Source organism: Anser brachyrhynchus (assembly GCF_964034855.1).
Source record: "Anser brachyrhynchus genome assembly, chromosome: 6".
In the NCBI taxonomy this organism is placed as follows: domain Eukaryota; kingdom Metazoa; phylum Chordata; class Aves; order Anseriformes; family Anatidae; genus Anser; species Anser brachyrhynchus.
In genome coordinates this window covers 30764304-30779121 of record NC_137700.1, presented here as the reverse complement: position 1 = coordinate 30779121, position 14818 = coordinate 30764304, and the positions used below count along the sequence as shown (strand labels likewise).

Sequence of the window (14818 nt, the reverse complement as noted above, 5' to 3'; positions counted from 1 at the left end):
TAGCTATTAAAGCTTTTGCAAATCTGGAGTTGGAACAGACAGCTATAAGCTGCCAGATGATCCTTATAAACAGAAAATCCTGTAGTAAAAAGGGAACTTCAGTTGCAAAACGTGTGCTCTAAGGCTGCAATTCCAAAATTGGTTTAAGACAGTTTAAGTGCAGGCTACCTAAACTGCACTACAGAGTCTACAGTTCTTCCTTCAAAGGCACTTATTTCAGAGTTAAGGCATTCTGATGTGCAGCTCAGAAGCGTCTTCATTGAGTATACAAATACTGAGAGTGCTAAATGACCAGGTACAATGCTGACATCAGAAGTAACTGAGGAGGCAGGGAAGAACAGACCTCTTGACTATCCCCTAGAAATTGCAGCTGTGCAAGTTAAGTTTATAAGAATTATGACAGCCACGAGATTCCTACAAAGGAGACAGGCTCAAGTCTGTCCCGATCAAGCGACTCCTCAATCCCAGACACACTCTTGGTTCCTACTCTAATCTGTATTGCACAGCTGGGAGAAAAGGAAGGGAAAAGTTTCTGATGACGACAGAAATAAGAGAACCAAATAATTTCTGATATGACATGCTGGAAGAGAAAAGCTTGTTGACGTTTTAATTTGCTAAATTATCCCCTTTTGTGCTGCTGGAATGGGCCATTCATTTTAAACTCCATCTGGGCAATGACCAGAGCTGAAACGGAATGAGCTTGTTTATGCTTGGAAGCATTCATGGCCACCATAGAAAAGGTCTTTTGCCTATAAAAAAAATAATAACAGAAGAATCACAGAGCTGCTTAAAGTTGATTGCTAAATTAATTTGGAAGGAGCATTTGAATGGTTAGTGAGACAGCTGGAAATACAGAGGTCACTACCCAAGACCATCACTTGCAAGGCATTTAAGATGCTAAACTTAGTGGGCTGAGATTCTTCCTGACTGAAATGGAGATATGGAAGATAGCAGTTAGCAAGATGAATCTGAGGGGGAGCAGAGACTTGGGCATGGACCATACATAGAAAATAGGTCTGAGGTTTCTCAAAAATAAAACGTCTGCTGCTTCTTACTGTCCTTCTCAGGGAAAGAAGCCTGTGTGCACTCTTTGAAATAAACACAAAGGCACCCAAAGTTGCTGACTCCCTGTTATTTCTAGCCATTTCTCCTTATACCTAGCAGAAGCAATCAGGGCCCAAGATAATAGCTATGTCTCTCAAAAAGGATTCCTGCCACAGTAAAGCGGCATCTTGCAATCCAAAGATATTTGGAGGACAAAAAGGGCTTGCGTGCCTGTGAACTTAGCGTTTATCCCTACAACATTTGTTCTTTAAATCAAACCTACTAATTCACCAGCTTTCTCGCAATTCAGAGACTCCCAGCAAGCGCCCCAAAACACCACAGAGGACATATCCTTTGAGAACGTTTGGCTGACAAGAGGCTGAAAAGACGCCTCTTACCTCTACGAGAGTGACCGTGCTATCTCCACAGAGGTTTAGATGCTGCATGGACAGAAAGGACGTGAGACAAAAGGGGAGGTTTATTGCTAACAGACCAGATAAGATTATTGTGTTGGCTGTACGCCCGTCATTGATGTATATGGGAAAGGTGACTTGTGCTGGCACTGAACCCACTCTCTCCAAAGAATGAGGAGAACAAAACTTAGGCTTCTTTTCCAAAGCACCTTTTGCTGTTGAATCCTCAAGCTGAGCTAATTGGTACGCAGAGCAGCAAGCTGAAGAACTACCTGTCCACAATGCCTGCCCTCTGAATCAAAAAGCACGTACCCCTGGCTGTCACTGCTCTCAACTGAACGTGCCGGCTGTAGGGATGGGATGTATTTGTACAGCACTACAGAAGGCTTAGCCAAAAGTAATGCTATTCTCTCGTGGGGGCAAGGAGTTGATCACCAAGACTTCCACTTTCTCTCTAAATTTCTTTTACTGTATTCCTGGATAAGTTCCTATAGGATCTATAAGGGAAATATCTCCACGGTAATTTCTGCAGTGCTTGGAGGACACCATTGTTCTACAGCCTAAAAACCCCTGTGTGAGGATTTAGTACTCCCAAGAGCCTCTTGGACATCAAACGTTTTCAAAGCTATTAGCTCTGATGGGTTTTTGAATAAGGCTCAGGGAAGCCACTCGCTTGGAATTTCTCACAAGGAAAAAGGTAGCTCTGACCTGGCAGGATAAAAATTGGTGAGGAGGAGGAGGAAGAAAGCCCACACAGCCCACGTTCTCCGCAAGCGAGGAAATGAGATTTGATTTACTCCGTGATTCTGAGGTGTGTTCAATTTCAGCTTGAATTTCCACTGCATAAAATTCAGCTTGGCTGAGCAACGTCCCCATTAGAGACTGTCCAAAGCAATATAACGCAATGCACGCAATGATCTTTGAAACTGAAGGCTCAAATCCTGTGATTTTTTTTCCAGCATATTTTTGCATATGCAACCCATAAACCTGTGTCTTCCAAAAAGTTAGAGGAAGATGATATAAAAAAGCAATTAGATACAGTGCATACACAGCTCCTTATTGTTGCCAATTAATCAATTTATTTTGCTCACTGGTTAATTTCCTCTTACTACACAGCAGAGAACAACTGTGGGTCTGTTTTCCACGTTTCAAAGGGATTAGATGACGAGCAGAAGTCACTCGCTTACAAGGACTTAAGGGCTTCAGTTCAGAGATTAATAACTCAGCTGCTTTTTTGCCAGGTTTTAAAACCACTAATTTGTACTGCATCAGCTTGTAGTTTTATTTGCACGACTATTTTTGTTTTAATGGGAAAATTAAATCCTGCTCCTCCCAAATTGATGCTGCATTGCCCTCTTGATATTATTCTCACATCTGAAGTTTTGACTATATTTAAAGAGGATTTCATGCTTGCTTAGCAAATTCCTTAAGAAACAGCACCTAATACTAATACACAGAAGCGTGTGACTTTTCCTAACTAACCAGGCACATTTGTTGAGCAGCCCACTCAGGAATTCACCATCACCAGGAGGCAGGTTGGGTGGAAGCTTTGGAGCAGATTGCTCTGCGTCTCCATCTCGCATGGCAGAAAAGCTCTACAAGAACTGAGATTGCACACATTTGGTCACACGGTAACACACCGCTAAGGTGAGAAAAACCATCGGGTCCATTCCCACGTTGGGTTAACAAAGAACACTCTGGTGCCACACTTATCCTGCTGAGAAGCCAGGCACAGAAGCTGAAGGGGGACACACCTCTGCATTTAATGGGCTCCTGATCTCACAGTTCTGAGAACCACTCACAAGGGGGAGTTTCACTGAAACAGTGCTAAAATTTAACCCCAGCACTTCTCCATCTTCATCTGTGTGAATAAACCTAAGCAAGTTTGCTGGTTGAAAAATTCAGGTACTTTAAGGTGTTGGCCTTTGTTGTAAACCTACCGTGGCCTGAGCGGGCCTTACTCAGGGAATACTCACTTCCATATGCTGTTTTAAGGACTGACTTGTGACTGTGCCTAGGGCTTCTGTTTGGTGCATTTTTATAAATGGTAATAAGTAGAGCTGTTCACTTGGTTTACTGCTTCTAGATGACAACTGCCAGCTACAATCAACTCAGGGAGAACAGGGGGATAGGCCTGGTAGCAGGCACAGGACGCGGCATCGTAGCAGCACGAGATGGTTGTGCATTAGGAAAGCTGTCACAGTTCTTCCTTCTCATCTCTCTAAAACATGTCAAGGGCACTAATTAACAGGGTATCCAAGGCACACAAAGGCTAAGAAGAAAGAGGATGTCTCTAGTGGTCTGCCAAGGCCCAATCCCAAAATGACTATCAAGACTTTAGGAGCCCGCTGAACTCTCCCAGTCTCCAAAACTGTCTGATACTCAAAGATCACAAGAGCTGCAGAACTGAGGGAAAAAAGGAAAATAAAGTGACCTACTTTATATTCTATCATCACATGCTGGCATTTTACGATTCCCTCCTTTTCAAAAGAGGCATATGTAAAGGAATCCTCTCAAACACGTGCTGTCAGCAGCGTGAGGGCATACAGCCTCCCACAGAAGAAACAAGGGCAGAATAAAACCCAGGCCAAATAATGTTGCCAGAACAACAATTCAATACCCAGAGGAAAGGGAACAAACAGTAGGAGCTACACAGAGTAAGAGAAGCCCGTGGTCTGAAACGCCACTCGGCACTCCCCCAGAAGGCCTTACAACCTCTGCCGGGAAGCAGCACACAGCACCAGAACGGTCTGGTCACCTTTTTCCAACAGCAAGTAACAAAGGATAGGTGTGATCTTAAACACTTCACAGACAATTCCTGCAGCAGCTGTTCCCATCTCTGTAACAAGGAAGGGAGCAGAAGAATCTGCAGTTTGCACACACCTGGGCCCAACCATGTAAGATAACTGGCCATGAGGTGAGCACTCCTGGGTCCGGATTCACTTTTTAAACCACAGCCCTGTCGAGAGCTGGAAAGCAAGGCTTTCTGTGAGAGTACAGGCGGGTGATTTTCCTTTCATTTTTAAAGAGGAACGCTATCAAAATAAAATCCTCCCACTCCCAAAAACAGATTTAACTTCTGAAATGTTTGCATCGTTTCTTTTTGAAAACAAAGTTCAGGATCGAACCAACCAGTCATTTTTCTTCAGGCACCTTGACCTGACCTTTTCCAAACACATCAGAGAAAAAGCTCTCCCTGACATACGTAAGCCAAGGCCATACCAAGTTATGAGCTCACATGAAAAGCACGGTGGCTTCAGTCCAGGTCTCCCTGCAGAGCAGTTACCTCCATCCGTGTTTCATTCAGGGGAAGGGCTTCTAGGTGAGGGTAAGGGACCGGGCTTTGCCTCAAGCTAACAATGCAGCTGAGACAAGACCACGAGTTGCTGGTTTGACTAAACAACTGCCTTCAGATGAGCAATTGGGACAGGCTGGTCAGCAGTCCCAGTACAGTGACCGACTTCTTTATGCTGAGAGGTTTGCTGTGACATTAACTGCCCAGCCCTAGCACCGAGTCCTAGTTCTGAAACATCGACATACTAACTAACGACAGATGCACTTTTAAGACTTAAGCAGTTCTGGTATATGATCCCTCTGGGCACCACTGAGAGCAGAAAGCTCAGCAAGAATTGGATGATGTGGGAAACTGTCATCAGCTGGAGAAATTAAGTTCACATCATGTTAATATTCTCCCCTGCAAAAAGTGTGTCATACGCTCAGGTGTCTGCGAAGAAGGCTGAGATGAGGCATTACAGAAGCTTTCTTTCTATTCTTCTGAAAAGGGGAGTTTTAGCTCAGCAACAGACCTAAGTTTCCTTTCTATACCTACAAAGCAGCTTGTAGGTGGTACCGTAATTAAATAGGTCCATCACTTAAAATAGAAAAGCACATCCTCATAACTGAAGTAAAAATTAAGAGTCTGTAGTGAGATGCTTCCATCAAATCGTTGGCTTTCAGAAACGTTAGCTACTGCTTCAAAAACTCCTAGCAAAAAAGTCTGGAAGCAGAAAACAAGAGACAGACAGGAAACCAAAGTTCCAGCATGACTACCTCGGCTCCCTCAGAAATCCCCATTTCTGCTTCTATCAGCTGGAAGATTGCTCCTGTCCTGGTGTTTCAAGATGTTACAAGTAGTTAATGCAAACGAAACATGGCCTAAAAGAAGTCAATAGCATAGCTCGTCTACCTTTTTGAAGAAGAAGGGAAATGGACAAAAAACGACAGATGCAATCATGCAAAGCTCCATCTGGACCCGTGTTTGGCGTTACGTCCCATTACATAAAATTACTATTTCACTGACACCACAGGGTGACAACAATAGGTAGCATTTCATGTGAGTTAGACAGATGTCTGACTCCAGCAAGCTACCTATATGACACAGCTGAGCAAAGGCTAGCACCTAGGTTTGGGGAGATGTATCAGATTTCTAGTGCAGGAGAGGAATGGAAAGGGAGACCGTCACTAGCCAGCTGAGCACATTCTTCCTTTAAAAACTTGGAAGAAGGACTGCTGACAGAGAGAAATCCGAGGGTAGGCTCTGTGTAACCTCCATATTCACCTAACGATTGCTTCGTCCTGGGTATGGAATATTAATTTTGACAGAAGCAGGAGAAGGCTGTAAAGGACAATGCAATACCTAAATGAAACGACTGGTGTCTTAGCAAACCATTGCTCTAACTGCAAGCTTCGTGGGTACTTTCACTGCACGGATGTTGCTGAAGAAATATAACCAGTGTGAAGTTGGTAGCATTACCCAGAGAAACAGACTCACAGTATCACCATGATATTATATCTGGCTTTTCACTGTGTCAGAGGTGCTCAGAGAGCTCTAGGACAGCTCAGAACATGAGCAAAGTGGCTCGCTTTGGTCTGCAAAAGATTGTGCAGGCCTTCCTGAAGTCAAAGCCCCCAAAACAAGACAGCTAACCACATTACGCCAGCTTCCTTACCTAATCCCAGATGCTAAATCACATTGCCAGAAAGATGCCATATCCTTCTCTGTCATTGCATGTCACTGCAAGTGGATGTCATCTTGGAGGTACGACTGGTCACTAGTGGGAGAGGAGCTCACTCAAACCATCACAAGCGGGAGGAGAAGCACTCAAAAGAACCTCTCTGCTTCTACTGCACGTAATACACACTACAGCAGAGCCCCAACCCAGCGTTTTCAGAGCAGTCAGGAAGTCCAAGAGTAAGAGTTCAACAGCATTTGGCATGTGTTTTTATATCCACCTCAAAAACAGATGCTGTCTGCTGAATTACAATTGCTGAGGAAAATACACTTGGGAAACCAAGATGGGGTTTGTGCATAAATAAGCCTGAAGCACAAATTACCCTTAGTGGGTTCTGCACCTAGTAAGACTTCATGGCAAAGTTTCCAAGGAGGAGACTAGGGCATGGCAGGGGCTTCTGGAAACAAATGTTGTTAGATGTCAGTCTGCAAGAAACTACCCCGTTCTCCAAACGTTAAGGATATATCCGCAGAATTTCCATACTACTCCTACTGCCAGAGGTCATCCTAACAACTCCTTTACAACTAACACTCATGCAACCGTGACAACAGTTAATGTAAATGGAGGCTGTTGGGTTGCATCAGCTTATTTCAGAAATCCTAGGCATTTTCAGACAATGGTCCAGGCTGCTTTGTTAGCTTCTTATCTGAGAGGCTGGAATATACTTTTCCTGTTAGCACTTCTTGCTGCCAAGCAGTTTTTTGATGGAGAACTTAAATCCACGGTTTGGAAAAAGTGGAAGAGGAATTCCTATGAACAGGTGCTGTGCAAAAGCAAACACAATGCAAAGAATTAATATCCTTCCACAGGCCTGCTCACGCCAGCAACAAGGCAGATGCTGCTGCTGAAACAGCATGTGCTGTTAGCAAGCCTTTGCTCCCCAGGAGCCTATTTGTGCCTTAACTGAGCCACAGGGGAATCCAAGCGCCCTCTGAAAACGGCAGTGGAATTGATTCATAGCCCCAGGCACCTGGCTGATGCAGAGCCATCTTCCCCAGTGCCATCTCTGGACATCCATCGTTCCCCTGCTTGTTGTCTTTGAATGACACATCTCAGCTCCCTGAGCAACTCTGCTGTCTGCCTCAGATCTCCCACGAACACAGAAAGAGCGACACACATCAGAAATGCCTCTTTCTCCTCTATTAAGAGGTTTGCCTCTGAGCTCCCTAATGCGGACAAGCAATTTGAACTTACTGTCTTAACATCCAAATGCCAAGCGTTAGAGAGCCAAAAGAACACATCTTCCAGCTGAGCAGAGCTCTGTTCAGGTGCAGCACCTTTTGGCTCAGCAGCGTTTACTCTCCTGCTCTGGGAGGCGGGGAGACTGCAAAGCTCTATTTGCTTCCCACTTCAAAATCAGAGCAATGACCCAATTTGTCACTTTGGGGAAACAGCTGCAGCTCCAGCTAGAGGATCCCGAGGAAGAAGACAAAGGCATCATCTGTTACAGCAGGATACTATCAGGGAGAACGGCGACTAGCAACCTCTGAATTTTATTTTAGGGGTTTTATCCTAAAGAAGCCCCAGAATGAGCGTGGCTGGCAGTCACGGCACAAAGCCTGTCCCCTTTTGCAAGAGGACAAGCTGACTCTGGGAAAGACAGACAGTGATGTGGCTATAACTGACACAGCAGGCTACAGCTGCCTCCTTTCAGGACTCCCAGGCAGAAAGATGACTGAGTGTAAGGAAGCTTAGGGTGGACCTTGGGACTAGGGTAACAAAGTACAGTGCTATAAATCCAGCTTTACAGAGAACGATGAAAGAGAAGTCTGCACGGTATCCATACGCGTTATGCACCTGGCAACATCCAGTGCCTATTGTTCCCGATTTCACAAGGGATTAAAAACCTCCTCAATCTCAAGTTTTACAAAATGCAAACTGAATTGCAGATTCTCACAAGCCAGCCGTTGACAGCTCCTCCTTTAATCGCAGATGTGGAAAGTTGTAATTTAATCTTTATAAATGCAGACTGTTTTGATCATTCTGTTGCAATCCCCGGTGGATGTCTCCGTGCCCCATACAGGCGCTTAGCGGTGACGGCAATCCGTAACACTGCTTGGCACCGAGCGCAGCAGCCTTTCCCAGCACACTGCCTGGCTCCCCAAGGGCTGCAGATCAGCTGCCCTTTCACACAGGAAGAAACGGGGCTCCTGGTTTTCTCAGGGCAGCACACAGGCAGCCAAGGAAGGAGTTCTGATCACAAACCTGCAGCCCCATCCTCTAGCTACCCACAGCCCCTTTTCCAGGCTTAGTTAAGTCCTGCATATAAAACCAAAATCTAGCAGGAACCTGGGGAGTGTTTTGTGAAACACGTACACTGGGGGTGCAGGACAAGCACTGGAACATGGATGGGGAGCTTATTGCAAAGTTATTCCTCCTGTTCTTGCTCAGCACGCTTCCAGCTGTGATTCAGGTTGAGCTCATAACTCACATCCAGTGTTGCCTCTGCAGCCCAGCACAGAAACATCCCTAGCTCCGAGCGACTCTACCTTTCACAGCAAGCTTCAAGAGCCGCTCAGGAAGGCGGATGTTCTAGAACAAGTCCCCAGCATGCAGTGGTCAGCTGGCTACAGCAGTTTCCAGGCTCTTATCAGTCCTGGTGGTACTAGTGAGAGCCAGGCAAGGATGTGAAAAAAGCCACGAGAACTGAAGGCAAGTCTTGCTTCAAAGTTTAACGGGCTCATTTTGTTACCAGGCTGCACTTTGATGCAGTCCCTGATCTGCCCAAGGGGACAGCTCACAAAAATAATACGAAGCAAGATGTGCCTTAGCATTTGCAATGCACAAAGGGCAGGAAGACTCCTTTGTGCCAAGGCGAGCCAGGGTCACGCTGCCTCAGACAGAGAGGCCCAGAGCAGCTGATTGCCGTGAGTGGTAGCGGGCAGGATGCTGGAGAACATTTATGTCAAGCCTGCAAGAGAAAGGAATTGAAGGGCTTCTCCTATTTCTTAGCTGAGATTTCTGTGACTGAATTAGGAATATGGTTACATCTCTCCATCAGCAAGTATCTCTTTTTAAAAACAAAGCCCTTCTTTTGTCCCTCTGATGGCCTACCACACTTGCTCCCCCACTCCAATGACGCACAGTTTATTGCATTCTGCATGTTAATAAAAGCCACTACACAGCACAAAGTCACTGCTCCCAAGTTCACCTCCAGCTTCAAATCTCCTTGCAGCAAAGCTGATCAGTCCTCGAAGCCTCTTCAGACCCATTCAGTCTGGCAAACTGCATAAAGCAGTCTGAGGCATTAGCAAATTGTGGGGATAATTTCTGTGGGAAACCAAAATAAAAGAAAAAAAGAGAAAGATACCTAAATCAGAGAACCCCCAACAGCCAGGCAAACTGGTAATTTGCCAACTTCAGAAGACACAGAGGAAGTTCCACGTGAATATGAGAAAACACTTCTTTACTGTGAGGGTGACACAGCCCTGGAACAAGTTGCCCAGAGAGGTTGTGGAGTCTCCTCTGCAGATATTCAAAACCCGACTGGATGAGATGCTGTGCAAGTGGCTCTAGGTGATCCTGCTTGGCAGGGGCGTTGCACTAGATCTCCAGAGGTCCCCTCCAACCTCAACCATTTTGTGATCCTATATAGATCCTATATCCCTTTAAAAAAAAAGCTGGGATTCAAATTTCACCTGGTACAGCTCAGCTCTTTGGAGTTAAACAATAAAATCTGTTTCAAGCCATTAATCATGAGTAGATATCTGTAATGAGGCCACAAAACCCAACACCCCTGCCTAATTTGCAGAGATGTTAAGACTTTAAATTAAGGCTTTGCCTTGGTGACCCCTTAAGCTGTTGTTTCAGATACCTGCTGCTGTGTACAACATAGCACCAGCAAGCTTGATAGTTTCTACCCCAAAACTCATTGCATTTTGGAAGTGAAGTGTCGTTAGACCAACACCATTTAAAAGTATTTCTGGAGCCCTCACAACATGCTGCATTAAAATAAGAGATTAAGCGGAATTACTGTAGTAGTACTTCACACTGATGGTACTCAGCATTTTAAAAATATCAAGTACACACATGCCAACAGGCTTTTAACTCTTAACCCCACTGCCAGCAGTGCTAAAAAAGAACAAAGCACTTTGTATCTGCTAATGGTTTTGCTGCTAGTTATGGAAAACAGAACGAGTTGAATAAACTATGACGTCAATAGCTCAGGGTAAGAATACCTTTGGGCATCTAAATCCAATTGTGCCATTTTGTGACTCTGTGCAAGTCACTGACGGAGGCTGCCTGAGCTGCAATTTGGATTAGTGCCTTGCAGCCCCACCTGGTAACAAAAAGCCGTGAGGACTGGGGGGGGGACAAAAAAGGAGGGAGTGGGCAGAGGGACCATAGAACAGTTGGAGTATGACCTCAAAAAACCCTTTCCCTTTCCTTGAGATTGCCTGATCAAGCTGGATTGCAGCTACCCGAGCTATAAAGGTATTACAATGTGGAACGACCCAGGTATTATACTCATTTGTCACAATTTCAAAACCAATACCGTCATTTTGTTTTTCCATCACAATCTGTTCTGCCTCCTAGCACTTTCCATCTGCAGTTACCAGACTAATACACGCAGTACAGGTGTTCACAACTGTCTTTCACACTGAACTTGACGCCACCTCCCAACCTGAGGTACCGAGTGTCCCTGCTGTGGATGTGAAGAAAGAAGGACTTGTATTAGAAAAAGCACATAAATGTTCCTGACTATAGCAAGCATCATCAGTCCTGTGCCTGCCATCTCAAATACAGGACCCTTATAGAGGAGATCATAGTGAGAACAAGTACCAAGGAGAAAGAGAGACGTCAGTGAGCAATTTTGCTACCTCACTCTCCAGCAAATTGGCACAAGACTTTCTTGGCATGCAAGGCACCACGAGACATTCCTGCTCTGAGGTGACTTCACCTACAAAAAAAGTACCAGGTCCCTCTCCTTCTACAGAAAAACTATGCTACATCACCATCGGGCAAAGATCTGCCTCCTTAAACACAGCTCGTCTTTCACCTCCAGAAGAGGCAGATGTGAGGCCCCGTCCAGCCCACTCACATCTTGCGTCCTCAGCCTGTTTGTCTGTATTTGTCCTTCTGGAGCAAATTCTCTGTTGCTGTTTTCTCACCGCCTTGAACTGCTTCTCTGCAACGGCTCCCGATGCGTTTTCCAGCAGAAGCATTTCAAATCAGATATAGCATGGAGAAAGTCTGCTGCCTGTAATGTATTAAGTACGAGGCAGCCCAGTCATCTGGAGAGTACAGATAAGCCTACAAATTCCTATCACAGAAGCCTATTCTGCCCTTTGACTCGAGAAGGGACCCAAGCATCTTTGAAGACCTGTGAATAATCGTTTACATGGAAGAGCTAAACCTACACAGGATTGGCCCTTCACTGCCAATCTTTTTGACTGTGCAGCATCCTTCATCTCCTTAAAGGACACGCAGACAGAAGCCAGAAGTGCTGAGAGGGAGAATGCCACATAAACAAAAAATTAATACTGAAGTCGGGTTTAACAAATCAGCAAGTGAAGGGAAGGGGCCAATAACTGGCTAAGACATTTTGTGCTTCACGGTGAGGGACTACAACAAGGTCAAAATAGCTAACAACTGGGAATGATTAGGAGTTTGCTTTGGCAAGCAGACCCTTTACAGATGGGCACTAGCAGGGCTGGCATGGTGTTTCTACCTTGAGGTGGATCAAAGTCAAACCCCTGGCATCAGCTCACTCCTGGGAATCTCCCACCCTCTGCTCAAGAGAGTACGGAAAGAAAAAAGGCCTTCTTCCCAGTATTTCTGATCCAAAAACTGAATAAACCACAAAATAGTCAGCAAAGCAGTGTCACGAAGTCTTGGGAATATACTTGTCTAGAGCACAGATGGGTGCAGTCAAACTACAATTCCTGGAGATCTACAGGACTGAAAATGTGCAGCGGTAGGACCTCATTAACAACCTATCCTCAGAACAGTCCCATGTCTGTAATTTTCAAGGGTCTATGAAACCCCTCAGCACGTAATAATGTTAACATCAATGCTTATAAATAAAAAAAAAGAGAAAGCACTTAAATGACAGACTGAGAATGGTAATAAATGGACATCGGCGATTAACAAGGTAATAAAATCTTCAATAGGATTAGGAAAAGAACAAGATGGAGCAAAACCTCTTTCAGCTGATTACTTAGCTACTTTTAAGGATATTAAAAATAAAATTAAAAAGTTAATCTAATACATGAGCAGGGTGCCAGAACAGTCAGGACACAGCAAGTTTCATACAAGTTCAAGTATGAGCCTGTAAGCTCCGTAGGTTCCAGTGAACCGGAAGCAACTCAGAGCATCTGGAAAATCCCCCTCTGGTAGAGGAATGTCAAGCCATGCCTGCTTGATTAATAGGAGATCCTCAGATACCACAGAGGAGTACAAGCAGCCATATGAAAATCCAGCCAAAGATGAGTTTCTTGGCTCAGAAAGAAAACTTCATTAAAAGAAAAGTTTGGTCCTCATAATTGCAAAAACAAGTGTCCTTAATTGCAAAGACAAGTGTTGTCAGGGAAAGAAGTGTTAGTCTCCCGAAACTAGCCAAATAACTCAAAGGAGCAAATGACCAGTCCCAAATGCAGTGGATACACAAGTTGTACAATTACATTTTAAATGTCAGCATTAAATGTTTTTATGTGGTACACTTCAGAAAACAGGATTGGAAAGAGGGATGGATTTTGTGTAGAAAATATTTACGGAGAGAAGAGGGAAGGGGAATCAAACGAATACAGACAAAGACAAAAGGTAGAGCTGGAAGGAAAAAAAAAGAGACTGCAATGGCCAAAAGGTGAGCTTGACCCTCCCACCCCGTGCCGAACCACTAACACTGCATGAAAACAATGAATTCAGTTTGTTGAACAAGCCTGACCCTGACCCCAGCCACCCACCTTTACTAGTCACGTACTTCCCACGTGGGCTTTCTGGAGGGGAAACCAGAGCCCCAAACCCAGACCTGAGTTCACTGGCCAGCCAGATGTAGAGGTGAGTCTTCTGTCACTCTGCTGCTGGTGCAGCAAATTGCAGAGAGCTGACTAACCACCCTCCCTGAGATCACACAGTCCCTTCTCCAGTGACATCTCCGTTATTCCTCTGCAGTTCACCAGGGCCTATTATTGTTTTGCTTTGTTTGATGTTCTCCCTACATTGAGAGAGCTCATGAAGGGAGAAAAGAAGAGGAGAAATATGTCTTTCAACTTCCTAATCATCTTCCTCAAAATGCTCCGTGCATCAGCACTGATTTCATTATCTGCCTGCTGCTACAGATTTTATTTAAAGAATAACACAGGGAAGAAAGGATTTAACTTGACCTCCCTGAACTGCTGGGGGATGAAAACTATGCAGAGCTGACAGTGAAAAGCGCATTTCCTTTCGCAGTCTAACCTAAACACTACGCAAAATTCCTCTCTACCCAAGTTCCCATTTAAACTGGGCTATCAAAGGCTTTTTTTAGAGGCCTGGGTCGATGCAATCAGTATAGCATCAATGAACAAGGATTTATAACAGGAGCCATCACAAAGCATAGCTGGGGGTACAGGCACTCTCAGAGGCAGAACAATACAGAAAAATTGAGTAAATTAAAACCAGTGTTCTTCTAGCCAGCTATATTAAGAAGAGAATAAAAAAAGCAGTAGGGCCTGTATTTTTTTCCACCACATTAGTACAGCATTCAACCTGAGACTTTGGGGTTTTACTCGTTTCAGATCAAGTACAATAATAAATGGAAAGGTTAGTGGGAAGCATGGGAGAATATCAGCAAGTAATGATGAAAAGTATCCTGGACAGGGGATGAAAGAGAGGGAGAAAAACTAGTTGTAGAGTAAGATGTGGTCAGGACCTTTTAACAGACACAAGCACAAGGACCCGATCAGTGGAAGCAGCAATCCAAGGCGACTCCAAGGAGGTCTGTCCTAGACTGCTTACACGACTTCTGCTCCAGAAGGTCCAGGGGTGCTGACACACCTGCGTCTTGCCCAAGTGGCATGGCAACTCTGTATTTTCTCTACCACCAGCTCCTGTAGTCATTCACCTCTCCAAGAGTGATTAACATACAATCCAAATATTTTATTTTGGGAAATAGGCCACCTCTTCCCTTCCCGAGACCATGCACAGCAGCCTATTTTCAAGAAGCCACATTTCCACATTTACGCAACACAGGTAGGACACGAAGAGAGGAAACCAGGCCAAATTAAGGAAGGGAAACCTAACCCTCTCACCTTCTTTATTTAAACCTCCTGTCTTCCGAAAATCCACCTAAAACAACTGTTCAGGACACTGAATTCAATTATCCTAGAACATTTCCACCAACTGTTGCTCAAGTTCTAATTGCCCGAT

The 14818-nt window shown here is 44.8% G+C and overlaps 1 protein-coding gene across 2 annotated transcripts in view; it reads right to left on the bottom strand.

The window, feature by feature from the left end:
• The window catches only part of ARMH3 (armadillo like helical domain containing 3), a 120850-nt gene that overhangs the window by 17374 nt on the left and 88658 nt on the right, over positions 1-14818 (bottom strand). The window lies entirely within an intron of this gene.